This window comes from Anomaloglossus baeobatrachus, chromosome 1, assembly GCF_048569485.1.
Source record: "Anomaloglossus baeobatrachus isolate aAnoBae1 chromosome 1, aAnoBae1.hap1, whole genome shotgun sequence".
In the NCBI taxonomy this organism is placed as follows: domain Eukaryota; kingdom Metazoa; phylum Chordata; class Amphibia; order Anura; family Aromobatidae; genus Anomaloglossus; species Anomaloglossus baeobatrachus.
Window position 1 is genome coordinate 688,419,960 of NC_134353.1, and position 17,360 is coordinate 688,437,319.

The following is a 17,360-nucleotide window of genomic DNA, read 5'->3' on the forward strand; positions in this document are numbered from 1 at the left end:
AAGGTGCAGGAGCCCAGGAAGAAATGGAGGACGATCTGGCGATGGGCATGGAAGACTCAGCAGATTAGTGAGCGCTTGCTCACATTTCGGTTGTGCGAGGTTGTGGGGAGAGGGCAGAGGAAGGAGGCACGATTCTCACCTCTCCGCCACCAACACACCAAGGATTTTGTCTTCCTGGATGCTCAAGACACATGAGCGCCTTCTTGCTGCACTACCTACAACATGACCCTTGGATTGTACGAATTACAAGTCATGCTGACTACTGGGTTGCCACACTGTTAGATCCCCGGTACAACACAAAATTTTGCGAAATAACTCCTGCCATAGAAAGGGACGCACGTATGCAGGAGTATCAGCAGAAGGTGGTACGCAATTTTACATCTGCTTTTCCACTAAACACCAGTGGTGCACAGAGTGAATCTCAACGCTTTTTCATCGATAGGAGGAAATGGTTTTACTTGTCCACATCTGAGGGACCGAGGGCTGGCTGCTGTGCTGAGACGGCGTTGAGTACGGTGTCTCTGCAGAGTTGCATTTTTGGTCATATACAAACTGAGTTGAAAAAGGACAGATGCTGGTGGAAAGGGGAACAGGTGTGTTGGAAAGGGTAAAAAAGTTTTTGTTCGTGGGTTTGGTGGTTAAGCAACATTAACATTTGTTGAAGAAACAACATCTGGTATGGTGGGACTGGCAGATTTGAATAAGGTGGTACATACTATGTTACCGCTATATCAAAAATATTAAGAAGAAAAGAAAGAGAAAGGTAGATATCCCAATCACCATTTGGTGTCCACCGTGCTCATAGATGGAAAAGGAGAGGTTGGCAACTGGAAGGTTAGGTGGAGGATACAGAGCAGGTTGACTCTCAAACAAATAGTAGCCTGAACCGAGTTAGACGTAACTCGGATCTGGAGACTTGGAGCCCTGTTAGCGTGACAGGGTCCACACGACCACCCAGCCCCGGAACTCCCTGTTAACAACACAGGGGCCATTGTTTACGCAGTCCGTGTGCGTAGGGGACACACCTGTGGACAGCAGGTGCATTAGCAGCAGCAGGCCTGTTTATGCCACTGGGCTGCACTAGCAGGACTGGTAGGACAGGAGCTGTTCTTAAACGTTCTGTGTTACCAACTGTGGTGGCGGCCTGCATCGATGACCTATCCCTGCCTACCTCTGGCCTAAAGCTGCAATGGGTTCAACACATGGAGGTGTGCTCTTTCGGAGCATAATAGAAGACTGGGCACCTTCTTCTTGGCTCCAGCCCCTTTTATAACCTGGGTCCGTCCCAAACCAGGGTGGACCACAATGCACCTCCTGGAGACAAAAGCAGAGTGACACGTCATGAGTGGCATAACTAGCGTCCTATTTTGAACCGCCACTTGAATGATGACCTCATGGCTGCCACAACCAAAACACCACAACAGTCATCGTCTGACCAACAACAATGAGGTGACAAGTCATAGGGGCGGCCCTCTGCAAGCCTGTTGGGAGTAGCCTGGCCAAATTGTCAGTACACCTGATTCCCTGTGGTCTATATGGGCTCCCCACATCAGGGGCAGGGCCAAAGAGTTCATTACCCGACCTAGCCTCTGATTCAGTAAGTGCCTGAGCATGCTCAGTAGCATGAAATACAGTTTCTGAAAAAAAGACTATCCGCTTCAGCATGCTGTCTAGGCACAACACAGGACTTAGACCCGGCACGGAGTGCAAGTACCTGTGCAAAGAGGCTTTTCTCAGTCAGTGTGAAGCCCTACAGGTGTTGTGTTGGTGCATTACCTTCAGGGACTCCACGTGGAGGAAGAGTCTGGTCACACTTAGGTTGCTTCTTTATATGTATTTTCATGATGCCACTCTCAGTATTGCGGTCAGTGAGGCCTGCCACTGCAGTGTAAGGGGACACCTGGGGCTGATGTTGGGTGCAGTTAGTTTTAGTGGCCTCCCGAGAGTGAGTCAAGCACCAGGGCCCTGTGTAAGTGTGTTGAGCCACAGGTCGCAGAATGACTCAGGCACACTCCAAACGAGCATGCGCTGTAGCCCAAAATTAAGACTTTGCCTCAGGAATGACACAGTCAGGCAGAGCATGCTCAGTTGGCGAAACACTGGAGTTAGGCTGCGGCTGGGGTAAATCGGCACACAGGAAGGAGCAACTGCGGAAACACTTCATTCAGTTGTGAGGGGAGTCATTTTGGAGTTTGGTGAGGAGTAACGTAACGCCAGTGAGCAGCATCCTGTGCCACAGACCAACATTCTTCCGGTGCTGTCTATACTGTTAACCATGATAGGAGCGTAAAGTCTGTATTTATGGCAACTGGACATCACATTACCCGGGTACGGTAGGCTGTGCCCAGACAGTAATGTGTGCACGCAACACTTTGTTTTATTATAAAAACACATATCTGTTCTGGGTAGGATAACTATATAGACAATCACACTTGCTGCCTCTGCACTGTCAAATTGTCACGTACAGTTTAAATCATAGAGGGACAGCGACACATGTTTGCATAGAATGTTGCTTTTCAATATTTACATGACTGTGTTGCAAAGCTGTGTGGTTTGCATTCACACTGTTATCATCTGCCTTATCTGTGAGGCTTCAGCTAACAAGGGTATTCAGGGTGGGTGATGTGTTTTGTCTATGTTTAGGTAGATAACTGGGAAGCTCTTGTAATGCGCCACTTGTAAGTTGTCTTCGCACACACACACACACACACACACACACAAACACACACAAACACACAATTACTGCTGCTACTCAGAGGGCTTAGCAAGCAGTAGGCAACTGAATAGATTGTTCTATTATTTCAATTTAATGCATGGTTCTTATTGTTTGTTTTGGGAAAGTGAAAGAATCATTTATGAACCCAACTGCAAACAGTGCTTTTCATGTTGCGTGGTTTTGCTGCATACTGTGGATCCCACCAAATACAAGACTTAAAATGAAGCATAAGTCGCAAAGGGAATTTCACTGTGCTACAATGCGGCCTAGCGGGGCTGTGCAACCACCGCCTGCCCCATCACGTGCATCTGCGTGCTCTTCATCCTCTGTGACTGTGGGGACAACAGTCACACATGCTTTTTCACACTGAACTTCCACCCCATTACCCGTAAGCGGGAGTGTGATTGGCAGGTCGTCACTTGTTTTTTAAGTGCAAACAGATGGTATTGTTGAGCTGTCAGACATCGAGAGAACCACCATTGGATGAAGGAAACATTATATCCACGCCTGCACCTTCGTGAAAGATTGGCTGGACTACCTGCAGTTAATTATTGCGTTCCAGAAATGGAAAGGAGTGTAAAATGCACAGGTGTTGCACCTTGCTTGGCAGCAAAGGAACAATATCATAGTATTCCAGACAATTTTAGGATGGCAGAAAAAGTGTCAGCTCTTTGGGCAAATTAAATAGCGTGGCAAAAGTGGGTAGGTGGGTACAGTGGCCATGTTCTGTGTGTACCAGGACAGTAAAGGAAGCCTCACTTTCTATCCCTCCGAATGATCAAATGCAGCAAGGAATTCCCTGAGTTTGCTATAAAAATAGCATTGCAAAATGTGCATGAGGGTGTCATGCAGAGGTGCTAGAAATAGCTTGGCACCAGTGGGGCACAAATGGAGTACAACAGCCACTTTTGGTATGCCACTAAATGGCAGCATTTTTTGCTATTATTATAGCTTATTAAAAACAGAGCAGGAGGGTGTAATGCAGAGGTGCTAGAAATAGCTTGGCACCAGTGGGGCACAAATGGAGTACAACAGCCACTTTTGGTATGCCACTAAATGGCAGCATTTTTTGCTATTATTATAGCTTATTAAAAACAGAGCAGGAGGGTGTCATGCAGAGGTGCTGGAAATAGCTTGGCACCAGTGGGGCACAAATGGAGTACAACAGCCACTTTTTAGATGCCACTAAATGGCAGCATTTTTTGCTATTATTATAGCTTATTAAAAAGAGAGCAGGAGGGTGTCATGCAGAGGTGCTAGAAATAGCTTGGCACCATTGGGGCACAAATGGAGTACAACAGCCACTTTTTGTATGCCACTAAATGGCAGCATTTTTCGCTATTATTTTAGCTTATTAAAAACAGAGCAGGAGGGTGTAATGCAGAGGTGCTGGAAATAGCTTGGCACCAGTGGGGCACAAATGGAGTACAACAGCCACTTTTTGTATGCCACTAAATGGCAGTATTTTTTGCTATTATTATAGCTTATTAAAAACAGAGCAAGAGGGTGTAATGCAGAGGTGCTGGAAATAGCTTGGCACCAGTGGGGCACAAATGGAGTACAACAGCCACTTTTTGTATGCCACTAAATGGCAGCATTTTTTGCTATTATTATAGCTTATTAAAAACAGAGCAGGAGGGTGTAATGCAGAGGTGCTGGAAATAGCTTGGCACCAGTGGGGCACAAATGGAGTACAACAGCCACTTTTTGTATGCCACTAAATGGCAGCATTTTTTGCTATTATTATAGCTTATTAAAAACAGAGCAGGAGGGTGTCATGCAGAGGTGCTGGAAATAGTTTGGCACCAGTGGTGCACAAATGGAGTACAACAGACACTTTTTGTATGCCACTAAATGGCAGCATTTTTTGTTATTATTATAGCTTATTAAAAACAGAGCAGGAGGGTGTCATGCAGAGGTGCTGGAAATAGCTTGGCACCATTGGGGCACAAATGGAGTACAACAGCCACTTTTTGTATGCCACTAAATGGCAACATTTTTTGCTATTATTATAGCTTATTAAAAACAGAGCAGGAGGGTGTCATGCAGAGGTGCTGTCACGCTCCCCGGGTCCCCTGCCTTGCTTCCCGGCTCCCCTGCCTCGCTCCCCGGCTCACCTGCCACGCTCCCTGGCTCCTCTATCAGGCGTTCCTCGCTCCACAGCCTCCAGCCCCCATCACCTGCGCTCCCCAGGTGGCTCGGTCCCCGCTCCCGGCGCCCGTCGGCAGCTCTGCTCCAGGCCGGCTCCCCTGCCTCCTGTTCACCGCTCCCTGCCCTGGGTTCTGGCACCCGGGCCTCGCGCATGCGCATTAGGGTGCGCGCGCGGTCATTGACCCTTTCTTAAAGGGCCAGTGTCCTCCAACAGGATATTGAAGGATCAGGTACTGGGTATATAGGGGGATCCTTTCCAAGTGGGCGGGGCCTGTTCTTCGTGTTTTCTAAGCTAGGAGTCAGGTCTCCTTGTGTCTGTGATATACTCACCTATCTCTCTCGTAGAGCCGATCCTGCCTCGCCAACCGGTCCTGACGATACCCGAACCCCGAACGGTGACGGTCTGCCATCCCGTCAGCTCCTGCCATCTCCGATCCCTGTGGTGACCCGTCTTCTCGCTCCATTGGTTCCGGACTCTGCCTGACGACATCTCGGCCTCCGAACCTGAGCTCCGTCACCCGGACTACCATCAGAGACCCCGTGGTCCCAGGGACTTCTTTACTCCACTCCTCTAAACGGACTGTCCTGCTAGTGCCCCGGCTACCGGGCACCTTGCCCTCGGTGAGGTGTTCAGCCCAGTGGATCCACCTCCTGGGTCTGCCCGTCCACCTGGCCCTAACAGTAAGAACAGGCCATGGATCCCGCCGAAGCACTAGCGGCCTTGCAGCAGGAACTCACACGCCAGCGCGAGACCCAGACCCGCATGCTGAACTTCATGTCTTCTGTGGATACCCGCCTGAACACGCTACAAGCGACGGCCACATCCTTGGCATCTCAGGTTTCCACGGTACAATCCACGGCCACAGCTCCCGTGGCAGCCTCCTCGGATGCTTCCAGACTTCGTTTGGCTTCACCACCCCGGTACGCCGGAGATCCCAAGACCTGCAGGGGATTCCTAAACCAGTGCTCCCTTCATTTCAAGCCGCTTCCGCACTTTGGCCTCAGAATTGGGGTGGAACAATGAAGCCCTCACCACCGCCTTCTGGGAAGGACTCTCCAGCCGTATTAAGGACGAGCTGGCAGGCCGCGATGTTCCTTCCACCCTGGATGCCCTGATCGCACTAGCCACCCGCGTGGACCTCAGATTCCAGGAACGATCCAAAGAGGTGTCCCGTGAGAGACGTCCGATACGGCATTCCTCTCCTCCGCAGAAGCCCGCCGTACTTCAGTCAGCGTCGTCTGGTGTCTCTGTCCACGAGCCCATGCAGATTGACCGTTTGCGGCAGTCCGAACAACGCCGAGCAGAACGGCTCGCCAAGCGCCTCTGCTTCTACTGCGGAGAGGGCACACACCTTCTACGCTCCTGTCCAGAGAGGCCGGGAAACTCCAAAGCCTAGGGTTGCTAGGAGAGGCCACCCTAGGTGCTGGGACTCTCTCAGACCCAGTTACGTGGACTGTTCAAGTGACAACGGGAGAGACGCGGTTCACGGCCGAGGCGTACCTCGATTCCGGGGCAGCAGGCAATTTCATCCAGCAGGCCACGGTGGACAAGTACCAGGTGCCTGTTTCTCCACTCGACAAACCCCTCGTGATTGCCTCTGTAGAAGGGAGACCCCTCTCTGACACCATCTCGTGGATCACCAAGCCGGTGGAACTACGTATCGGTGCCCTGCACACCGAGAACATCGCTCTCTACGTCCTCCCACACATGTCCCATCAAATCCTGCTGGGACTCCCCAGGTTACGGACACACGAACCGTCAGTCAGCTGGGGTACTGGTGAAATCACCCGATGGGGCTCCTCTTGCCACGAGAATTTTCTGAAGACTATACAGCCCATCCGACGACCTCCGGTTCCGGAGTCCCTACCGGGACTGCCCTCGGCCTATTGGTCCTTCGCGGACGTCTTTGATAAAAAGGAATCAGAGGTACTTCCGCCACATCGTCCTTATGACTGTGCCATCGACCTACTCCCGGGAACTACACCACCTCGAGGACGGATATATCCTTTGTCCCCTGCTGAAACTAGGGCCATGTCTGCCTACATCACGGAGAACCTAGCAAGGGGATTCATTCGGAGGTCCTCCTCTCCTGCTGGAGCAGGCTTCTTCTTCGTTAAGAAGAAAGAGGGCGATCTACGCCCATGCATTGACTACCGGGGATTGAACCAAATCACCGTGAAGAATAAATACCCCCTGCCGCTCATCCCCGAATTGTTTGATCGGCTTAGAGGAGCTCGTGTGTTTACCAAGTTGGATCTTCGGAGTGCCTACAACCTGGTCCGCATCCGCTCTGGGGACGAATGGAAGACCGCATTCAATACTCGCGATGGGCACTATGAATACTGTGTGATGCCCTTCGGCCTCTGTAACGCACCAGCAGTGTTTCAGGAATTGGTGAACGACGTGTTCCGGGACCTTCTCTACGTCTGTGTGGTGGTGTATCTTGACGATATCCTGGTCTTCTCTCTGGATCTCCAGACCCACAGAGAGAACGTGCAGCTGGTACTACAAAGACTGAGAGAGAATCGCCTGTACGCCAAGTACGAGAAGTGTGTATTCGAGCAGTCTTCTCTTCCCTTCTTGGGTTACATAATCTCCGATACCGGTCTGCAGATGGACCCGGAGAAGGTCTCTTCCATTCTCAACTGGCCCCCTCCTTCCGGACTGAAGGCAATTCAACGCTTTCTGGGATTCGCAAACTATTATCGTCAGTTCATCCCTCACTTCTCTGCTCTAAGTGCACCTCTCTCCGCCTTGACCAAGAAGGGGGCTAATCCAAAGGACTGGTCACCTGCGGCCGACGCCGCATTTGGCTCCCTGAAACAGGCATTTGCTTCTTCCCCTGTGCTCCACCGTCCTGAGTTAAACCGACAGTTTACCTTGGAGGTGGATGCCTCCTCCTCGGAAGCCGGAGCAGTGCTCATGCAGAAGTCCTCCTCCGGGAAGATGGTTACTTGCGGTTTCTACTCCAAGGGCTTCTCAGCGCCTGAACGCAACTACACCATCGGTGACCGAGAGCTATTGGCAGTCAAACTGGCTCTGGAGGAATGGCGCTACCTTCTGGAGGGAGCAGTGTAGCCCGTGATCATTTACACGGACCACAAGAACCTGGAATACCTGCGGTCCGCTCAGCGACTGAACCCACGGCAGGCCAGGTGGTCCTTGTTCTTTGCCAGGTTCGATTTTCAGCTCCATTTTCGACCCGCGGACAAGAATGTAAGAGCAGATGCCTTGTCCAGGTCATTCATGCCCATGGAGCAGGAGGAGGAGACATCCCAGCCCATCATCTGTCCTAGTAAGATCATTCCGGTGGCTCCTGTCACCCTGGCCCAGATACCACCTGGGAAGACCTATGTCTCTGAGGCTGACAGGAAAAAAGTGTTGCACTGGGGCCATGCCTCGAAAATAGCCGGCCATGCTGGTCAGAAGAAAACATGGAGTACAATTGTACGTCACTACTGGTGGCCATCCCTTCGCACGGACGTCGCTTCTTTTGTCTCAGCCTGCTCCTCTTGTGCCAGGAACAAGACGCCCAAACACCTGCCATATGGTCGTCTTCTGCCTCTGCCTATACCCTCCGTTCCGTGGCAACACATTGCGATGGACTTTATTACGGACTTGCCCCTGTCCTCCGGACACACAGTCATATGGGTCGTGGTGGATCGGTTCTCCAAAATGGCTCATTTCGTCCCTATGGCAGGACTGCCCTCTGCCCAGGAACTCGCTGACGCTTACATACAGCACATCTTCCGGTTGCATGGCTTTCCCTCACACATTGTGTCCGACAGAGGAACTCAGTTTACCTCCCGCTTCTGGAGGGCTCTCTGCAAACATCTGGGAGTGACTCTGGACTTTTCTTCAGCCTACCATCCTCAGTCGAATGGCCAAGTGGAACAAGTCAATCAGATCTTGACCTCCTTCTTACGTCACTACGTCAACGCCCATCACGACAACTGGTCCACGCTTCTTCCTTGGGCTGAATTCTCCCAGAACCACCACGTCAGTGAGTCCTCCTCCAGCTCTCCCTTCCATGTCGTTTACGGTCTTCAGCCTTCCGTCCCATTACCTGTATCCTCTTCCTCGGATGTCCCTGCTGCTGATGCTGTAGTCCGTGACTTTTCTACAATTTGGGACTCTGTCAAGACGTCCCTTGGACGTGCTTCCCTGCGGATGAAGAGACACGCAGACAAGAGGCGTCTGGATCCCCCGTGTTTCTCTCCAGGAGATCTGGTCTGGCTTGCTTCCAAGTATGTCCGATTGAAGCTACCATCATACAAGCTGGGTCCTCGCTACATCGGGCCGTTTAAGATCATCAGCAAAATAAATGAGGTCTCCTACAAGCTGCAGCTCCCGGCCACGATGAGAATACCCAACTCCTTCCACGTCTCCCTGCTCAAGCCGGTTGTCCTTGGTCCCTTCTCCGCTGCTGCCAGTTCTGCTCCTCCTCCTATTGCTGATGATGACATCTATGCGGTAAGGGATATCGTGGCCATGAAAACCGTACGAGGCCGACAGTTCTTCCTGGTGGACTGGGCAGGGTATGGTCCTGAGGATAGGTCCTGGGAACCCCGGCAGAATGTGGGTACTCCTCTGATATGTGCCTTCCTGTCCTGGTTGCGGGGAGGGGGGCGTGGGGGGGGGGTACTGTCACGCTCCCCGGGTCCCCTGCCTTGCTTCCCGGCTCCCCTGCCTCGCTCCCCGGCTCACCTGCCACGCTCCCCGGCTCCTCTATCAGGCGTTCCCCGCTCCACAGCCTCCAGCCCCCATCACCTGCGCTCCCCAGGCGGCTCGGTCCCCGCTCCCGGCGCCTGTCGGCAGCTCTGCTCCAGGCTGGCTCCCCTGCCTCCTGTTCACCGCTCCCTGCCCTGGCTTCTGGCACCCGGGCCTCGCGCATGCGCATTAGGGTGCGCGCGCGGTCATTGACCCTTTCTTAAAGGGCCAGTGTCCTCCAACAGGATATTGAAGGATCAGGTACTGGGTATATAGGGGGATCCTTTCCAAGTGGGCGGGGCCTGTTCTTCGTGTTTTCTAAGCTAGGAGTCAGGTCTCCTTGTGTCTGTGATATACTCACCTATCTCTCTCGTAGAGCCGATCCTGCCTCGCCAACCGGTCCTGACGATACCCGAACCCCGAACGGTGACGGCCTGCCATCCCGTCAGCTCCTGCCATCTCCGATCCCTGTGGTGACCCGTCTTCTCGCTCCATTGGTTCCGGACTCTGCCTGACGACATCTCGGCCTCCGAACCTGAGCTCCGTCACCCGGACTACCATCAGAGACCCCGTGGTCCCAGGGACTTCTTTACTCCACTCCTCTAAACGGACTGTCCTGCTAGTGCCCCGGCTACCGGGCACCTTGCCCTCGGTGAGGTGTTCAGCCCAGTGGATCCACCTCCTGGGTCTGCCCGTCCACCTGGCCCTAACAGGTGCTAGAAATAGCTTGGCACCATTGGGGCACAAATGGAGTACAACAGCCACTTTTTGTATGCCACTAAATGGCAGCATTTTTTGCTATTATTATAGCTTATTAAAAACGGATCAGGAGGGTGTAATGCAGAGGTGCTGGAAATAGCTTGGCACCAGTGGGGCACAAATGGAGTACAACAGCCACTTTTAGGATGCCAATAAGCTTCCTCAGTGTTTGCTAGTATAATGGCTTAGTAACAATGAGTTTGAGTGTGCAATGCAGAGGTACTGCACATTTGCACCAGTGGGACACTAATGGAAGTCCAACAGCCACTTTTAGGATGCCACTAAGTTTACTCAGTGTTTGCTAGTATAATGGCTTAGTAGCAATGAGTTTGAGTGTGCAATACAGTGGTGCTGCAAATAGCTTTGCACCAGTGGGACACTAATGGAAGTCCAACAGCCACTTTTAGGATGCCACTAAGTTTACTAGGTGTTTGCTAGTATAATGGCTTATTAACAATGAGCTTGAGTGTGCAAAGGACAGGAGGGTACAGTGGCAGGGTTGTGGGTTTGGGTAGAGGAAAGGAAGCCTCACTTTCTATCCCTCCTAATGGGGAAATGCAGCGAGGAAATCCCTGACCTTAGCTACACAGACGCTGTCATCTTGTGTAGCTGTTAAAATCTGTTTTCACGGACCTGACTGTCACCTATGGCTCTGACCCTGCTGGTATTAGCCCTTACAAGGACTAATAGAAACTTCTATCCCTATTCTGTATAGCGCTGTGTGTAGCGCATACACAGCAGTATCAGAGACAGGAGCTACGCCAGCGGTCACTGACACCCAGACGCAGAAGGCAGATAATGGCGTGCTGGAGGAAAATGTCCGTTTTTATAATGCAGGGACATGTGACATGGACATCCTATCACACATGCCATTGCTTCTCTGGCTAAACTTACACTATTACAGCGGAAAGCCAGCTAGTAATTAGCTTGTCTTTTTGCTGCTAGAACCGTTCTCGAACATAACTAGAACTATCGAGCTTTAGCAAAAAGCTCAAGTTCTAGTTTGATCTAGAACAGCTCCCAAAATCACTCGAACCGCGAACTGGAGAACCACGAACCGCGCTCAACTCTACTCATGATAGCTATAGGAGTCATTAGATGACCCTGTGCTACCATCGCAACCACTGGAAGTCACGTTATCACGTCACGTGGCTTCTGATGTGGGTGGGTAACTTATCCTTATGGTGGTGTGCTGTTACAGCTCGCTGTTAGTATTTGACAGCGAGATGTAAGGGGTTAATAGGCGCGTGTGGAGCACGATTCCACTTGCGCCTGGCAGGCACACATGTCAGCTGTTGAAATCAGCTTAGAAAGAAGAAATGGCACTTCCTTGTAGGGATATCAAGAAAAATAGGGGTGCTCTTCAGGTTCCAAAGCCATACAATGTAATTAAACAAGGCACTCCCGAACTTGAAAGTGATGGAAGTTTATTTAATCATAAACTTGCATCACTTTCAAGTTCGGGAGTACCTTGTTTAATTACGTTGATATTAGCTGCCATGTCCGAGGATCGCCTTGGACTGCCCACGGCAGGTGGCGCGGATTAACCTCACATGATCCATGACGTACCCAATATGTCATTTGTCATGAAAAGGTTAAAGAGTAGCCATCATTTTTATTTCATAAATCAATAGTACATCTAAAAAAAGGTAACTTTGTAATATATCTTATAAAAAAAAACAGGGTTTTTTTCTCCTCCAGGACTAATCATTCTCACAATTCTCAATTTTCTGGTAAAATCTGTATTCAGTTTAAACAGATTTTCCCATTACTGAGATAAGAGATGACTATTGGTTCTCATAAAGCTCTATGGAGAACAGTATCTGCCATTTCAGAACTTCTGTGTCTTCAGAATGTTTGTGTCTCCCACTTGCTCCTCCGTCCTTTTCCCCACTCCCCTCCCCATGGAATGTTATAAGCACCAACTGTCATCTCCTATATCAGTAATGTTTAAATAGGTCTTTAGTAAATATAGATTTTACAGATGTTTCCTTTAAATTGAGAGGAAGAGATCAATCCAATTGCTTATTAAAGTTGCTTATTTTCATGATTACTATTGATTTATTAAATAATAATTGAAATGATAGTTAACGTTTAAGCCCACAGCAGTCTATAGAAAGATTACCATTGGGTCTGTAAACAAGAGTCTTATGTGTAGTTATAAACCTTGTGTGTATCTTTTTTAAATCTTTTTCCCTTTTTAGTTTATGTTATTATCCTAAACGAGAGACGACTGAAAGCTAAACATTTACATTTATGATTCACACTTTCCTTTTAAGTAGGAGTTTGCAATGAAGTAAAATACTATACACCCTGCTCTTAAATATGTCCTGCTGTTTAGCCTCTGAGAAAATTAGCGGCTGTGCTTTCTAATTTAAATTTATTCCTCACCGCATTGCTTTATAGGCTTTCATTTTTAGGGAGTAGCCATGCCTTACTAGAGTATGTCATTTTCATTTACATGCCGCAAAAATGTACAATTACATGGTGCGCACAGTCTACAGCACGGCATCCATTCAATCCATCCACACTACATTGCTTCAGAACTATGCACAGTTGTACGTAAGTAAAGATGACAAATAAAACAATAAAGCAGAACATATATAAAAGAAAAGAATTTTAGGCCTGGGATCCCTTGTCACTTTTTGTAGTGCTACTGATTGATTTTAACCATTCGGTGGCAGCTGCAGTCCACTCAGTTACATACAACTCAGTGTATTGCTTTAGACTCCAGCTGTAGCTGAGTGATTAACTCCTGACCCACATCCGCCGTACATGTACTGTGTAAGTCCGTAACGGGTGTATGGAGCGAGCTCACAGGGGCACGTGTGTATGGAACAGGCACACAGTCAGGACCTGCCTCTAACAGTCGTGGGTGAAATTAAGCTCTACCCACCCCAGTTAAGCTGTTAAATGCACTGTCAAACTTAGACAGTAGAATTAACAGCGCACTAGCATGGGGGTGTGCCATTCTAAGTGCACATCGGCTCCCTTATGGCGTCATTGTGGGACACTGATGGGTTACGTGGGCAGCCAAGAAGCTGTTGAAGACCTCAGTGCCAGTTATCACAAAGATAATCTCTCTCAGCCCCTTCTCTGGCTCTGTAAAGCTAGAGCTGTCAAAGAAATGGGGAGGCGTGGAGATATAGGGAAAACAAGCAAGTCGGAAGGTGCACTTATTGCCTGAGCGCCTGTACTTGGTTTGAACAGTCATTCTGTGCTGATAGATTTCCTTTAATATAGCTTTATAGTGTTTGGGTTTCATGTTTCTCATGCAGAGCTACAGGACTCCCTTTACGAAGTTGGAGCGTTGAATCTAAAAAGAAAAAGGCATAAATGTAAGCCTATTTAAGCTTTCTCTTTTTAAAAGCGTTAGTTTTTCTGCAGCTTTAGCCTATCTGAATTATGGCATCTACAAAACACTGCTCTTAGGTTAAGCATTCACTTCAGGAATTAATACTAGTGATGAACGAGTGTGTTTGCCGCTGCTTGATACTATGTTCGTTACTTGATCAAGTATCTTAGGTGCTCAAGTGCCAATCTCAAGTCTACTGGCATTACTGTGATTGGCCGGCCGCATTGTGCCATCAAATCTTTTATAAGACCCAGTAACGCTATGCTCGGCACACTCTCCTCTGGAAGCAGTTCAGGGAGAGTTGATCTAGGAGGGAAAGCTTATATTAGAGTAGGCATATAGGCAGTGTTTAATTGCTATTGCAGTAATTGTATACTGCTGATGCACTATTAATACAAAAGTCCTTTCAGTGCTAGATACTGCCCTCTCTCTAGTAAAATCACTATTACCTGCATTCAGTCTAGTGAGGATAACTGTGGAAAGAAAAGGCGCAAAAATAGGGTCTAACCCGGAATGACATGTGGGGGCAACTGTGGGTTAGAACACTCACCTGATGGGGTTGTGCAAGTCACAACCCCTATAAAGGCACGTAGTAAATGTGGAAGGCAGCGGTCCCGCAGTGTAGATATAATCCAAGTGGTAGAGCAGAAAGCAGGTTTAAAATTCCGTGCCAAACTACAGAGAATCCAGATGCTTGTTAGTAAAACCCTTTCTTTATTATTTTTTTATCATTTTTTAATATATTTTTTTTTTTATTATTTTTTCATTATTTTTTACACAGGTCTACGCATTTCGAGGACATATCCGTCCTCATCATCAGGACAATGTACAAAGAAAGACTATAGCAAACAAGGAGTCGCAGGCTCCTATATATGTGTTAGAATGCAGCCACATCTACAGAGATCAAATCAGAGATCTCTGTAGACGTGGCTGCATTCTAACACATATATAGGAGCCTGCGACTCCTTGTTTGCTATAGTCTTTCTTTGTACATTGTCCTGATGATGAGGACGGATATGTCCTCGAAACGCGTAGACCTGTGTAAAAAAATATAAAGAAAGGGTTTTTCTAACAAGCATCTGGATTCTCTGTGGTTTGGCGCGGAATTTTAAACCTGTTTCTGCTCTACCTCTTGGATTACTGCATTCAGTCTAGTGATAGCTGGTGGAGGAGGGAGTAGAGGCATATAGGCAGGTTCTATTACCTTATAGTTCTTCTATAGGTATATTGCTGCTGCAACCTAAAAACAAAAGTCCTTTTCAGGACTACATATTTGTTTTTCCTATTAATACTGTAAAGTTTTAAGGCATATTTTATAAACTTAATTAAAATGTGCAAGGCATACAGTAAGGGATGGTGAAGTGGGCATGCTGCTGATGATGCACACAAAGCCAGAGGCCATTGGCCAGGTAAAACTGAGCATACTGCAGGAGCAAAATAGACACGCTCATCCACAGGAGCTAGCTTCCTGTCCCACTTTGAAGGAGGGAGTGGGACACCACTCTTGAAGGCAGAAGAGGGCAAATAGGTGGTTGATTAGATGGCAGATAATGCTTCCAGTATATTTTCCAGCACCACCCTGTCTTCCACATGCTCCAGTCTCACTAGCCAAGAGTCTGGACCACATAATCCTCACCCTGATGTCACTTCCTCCCACCATGGAGAGTTCCCGGAGACAAGTGATCCCATACTCGGACACTCCAAGGAGCTTTTTACATTTATACGTATTGATTCTGGCATTTTGCACTGCATGTTTCAAAAGGGACATGAGGAGATCGTGTGTAGAGATGCCCAAATATCTGAGAGCCATGGTCAGAAGATGATGCTGGGGAATGTCAATTAGGGTCTCAAGAAATAGATGACGAGACACAGTTGTCAACAAGTGATGTTGTTAAGTCAACTAGTCAGGAGGACCAGAGTGTTAAAGTGGAATATGAGGTGGTGGATGATGAAGTCTCTGACCCAACATGGGAAGGTGCCATGCAGAGTGAAGACAGCAGTGCAGAGTGAGAGGGATCACCATCAGCATGACCATAAAAGGCAGGAAGAGGCAGTGGGTTAGCCAGAGGGAGAAAGCAGGCAACTGTCTATAGCACCACATGTGGCAAGTTCCTGGGCCAAGGCTTAAGTATTCCCCAATCCTGCACTTTTTAATGAAATTGCAAACTATAAAATAACAGTGAATTTGCAACCTGTGCTGTACCAAGATCAGCAGGGGCCTTCTCAACCACACATCATCAACGCACCTGATTGGGTGGCTGAATGCCTGGGTCCACAATCAGTGTCTGCAGGTGACACTACTGCCTCTTCTCCTATGGTTCGTGCTTGCCAATTCCCTGTACAGGACTCAGGCATAGATGCCTCCCATCTGGCACCTGTCATCAGCATCCATGTCCAATTCTTTGTCCCAGTGCATCAATCAACTGTCCTTAACCCAGGCCTTGGAACAGAAATGTAAATACCAAGCCACCCACCTACAGGCCCAAACACTAAATGGGCACATTTCTATACTGCTTGCCCTGGAAATGTTGCCATTTAGGCATGTAGACACTTAGGCTTTTCGCAACCTCATAGTGGCGGATGTTCCTTGGCACTTGGCCTCCAGACGCCACTATTTTTCCCAGTGTGCTATCCCTGCCTTACACCATCACCTGTTTCATAATATCACCCCTGCCTTGACCAATGCAATTACTGGAAAGGTCCACTTAACGACTGACATATGGACAAGTGCTTGTGGCCACAAGCGCTATATTTCCCTGATGGCACACTGGGTAAACCTTGTGGAGGCCAGGATCTAGTTGGATTCTGGGATGGGACAGGGGCTACCAATGCCAAGAACTGTGGGTCCTAGTTCCATCAGGGTTTCCTCAATCTAAACCAGTTTCTGCACCCTTTCCTCCTCCTCATTCTCCATCTCCAAATTGTCATATCGGAGAACGTCGTCCATGTCAGTCACAAGATGGAAGCAATGTAGCACTGTCTCGGTGAAGTGGCCACAGTGAAGTAGCAACAGGCTTTGCTGAAACTAATTTCTTTAGTGTAACACACTTTCCGGCGTTCCCGCACTGTCCTGCTCTCCCTTGGTGGGAACACTGGCACACTCACCCTCGCGACTGCACAGCAGTGCCTGCTCAGTGATCGTTTCTTGCTGTCATCTCCAGTCCTGCTCAGGCCTCGTGGGAGTGCTCTTAGGGTGCGCCTGCACCTTTTCTTAAAGAGCCAATACGCCCTAAATCGGAAGTGCCTTTCAGCCTTTGTGGCTCTCGCTTCAAATATTTAGAGGGTCATCATGCAACCCTCGCTCTTACTTTTTTCCAGGGTGTGTATGATGCCCTCCATCATAGCTTTTCAGGATGTGTATGATGTCTACTTCTACAATTCTCTTATAGTAACCCACCCAGGGGTAAATGTTTTTTTTAGCCCTTGCACTTAGTACATAGCATTAACTAGTCTAAATGTTCCACTCTTTAAAAATGAGAGAAAATGTTTTCTGAGGCTTTTCGCTACGTGTCTTCCAGGGTATATTGCAGTCCCTCCTTCTAATTTTTGACAGCCCTTGCACTTAGCTCATAAACTTTATGACTCTACCTATTCATTTTGAATGTGTATGAGGCCCTCATTTATGTCTACTACAGGGTCCCTCTTCCTTCTTATTTTTGGCAATTCTT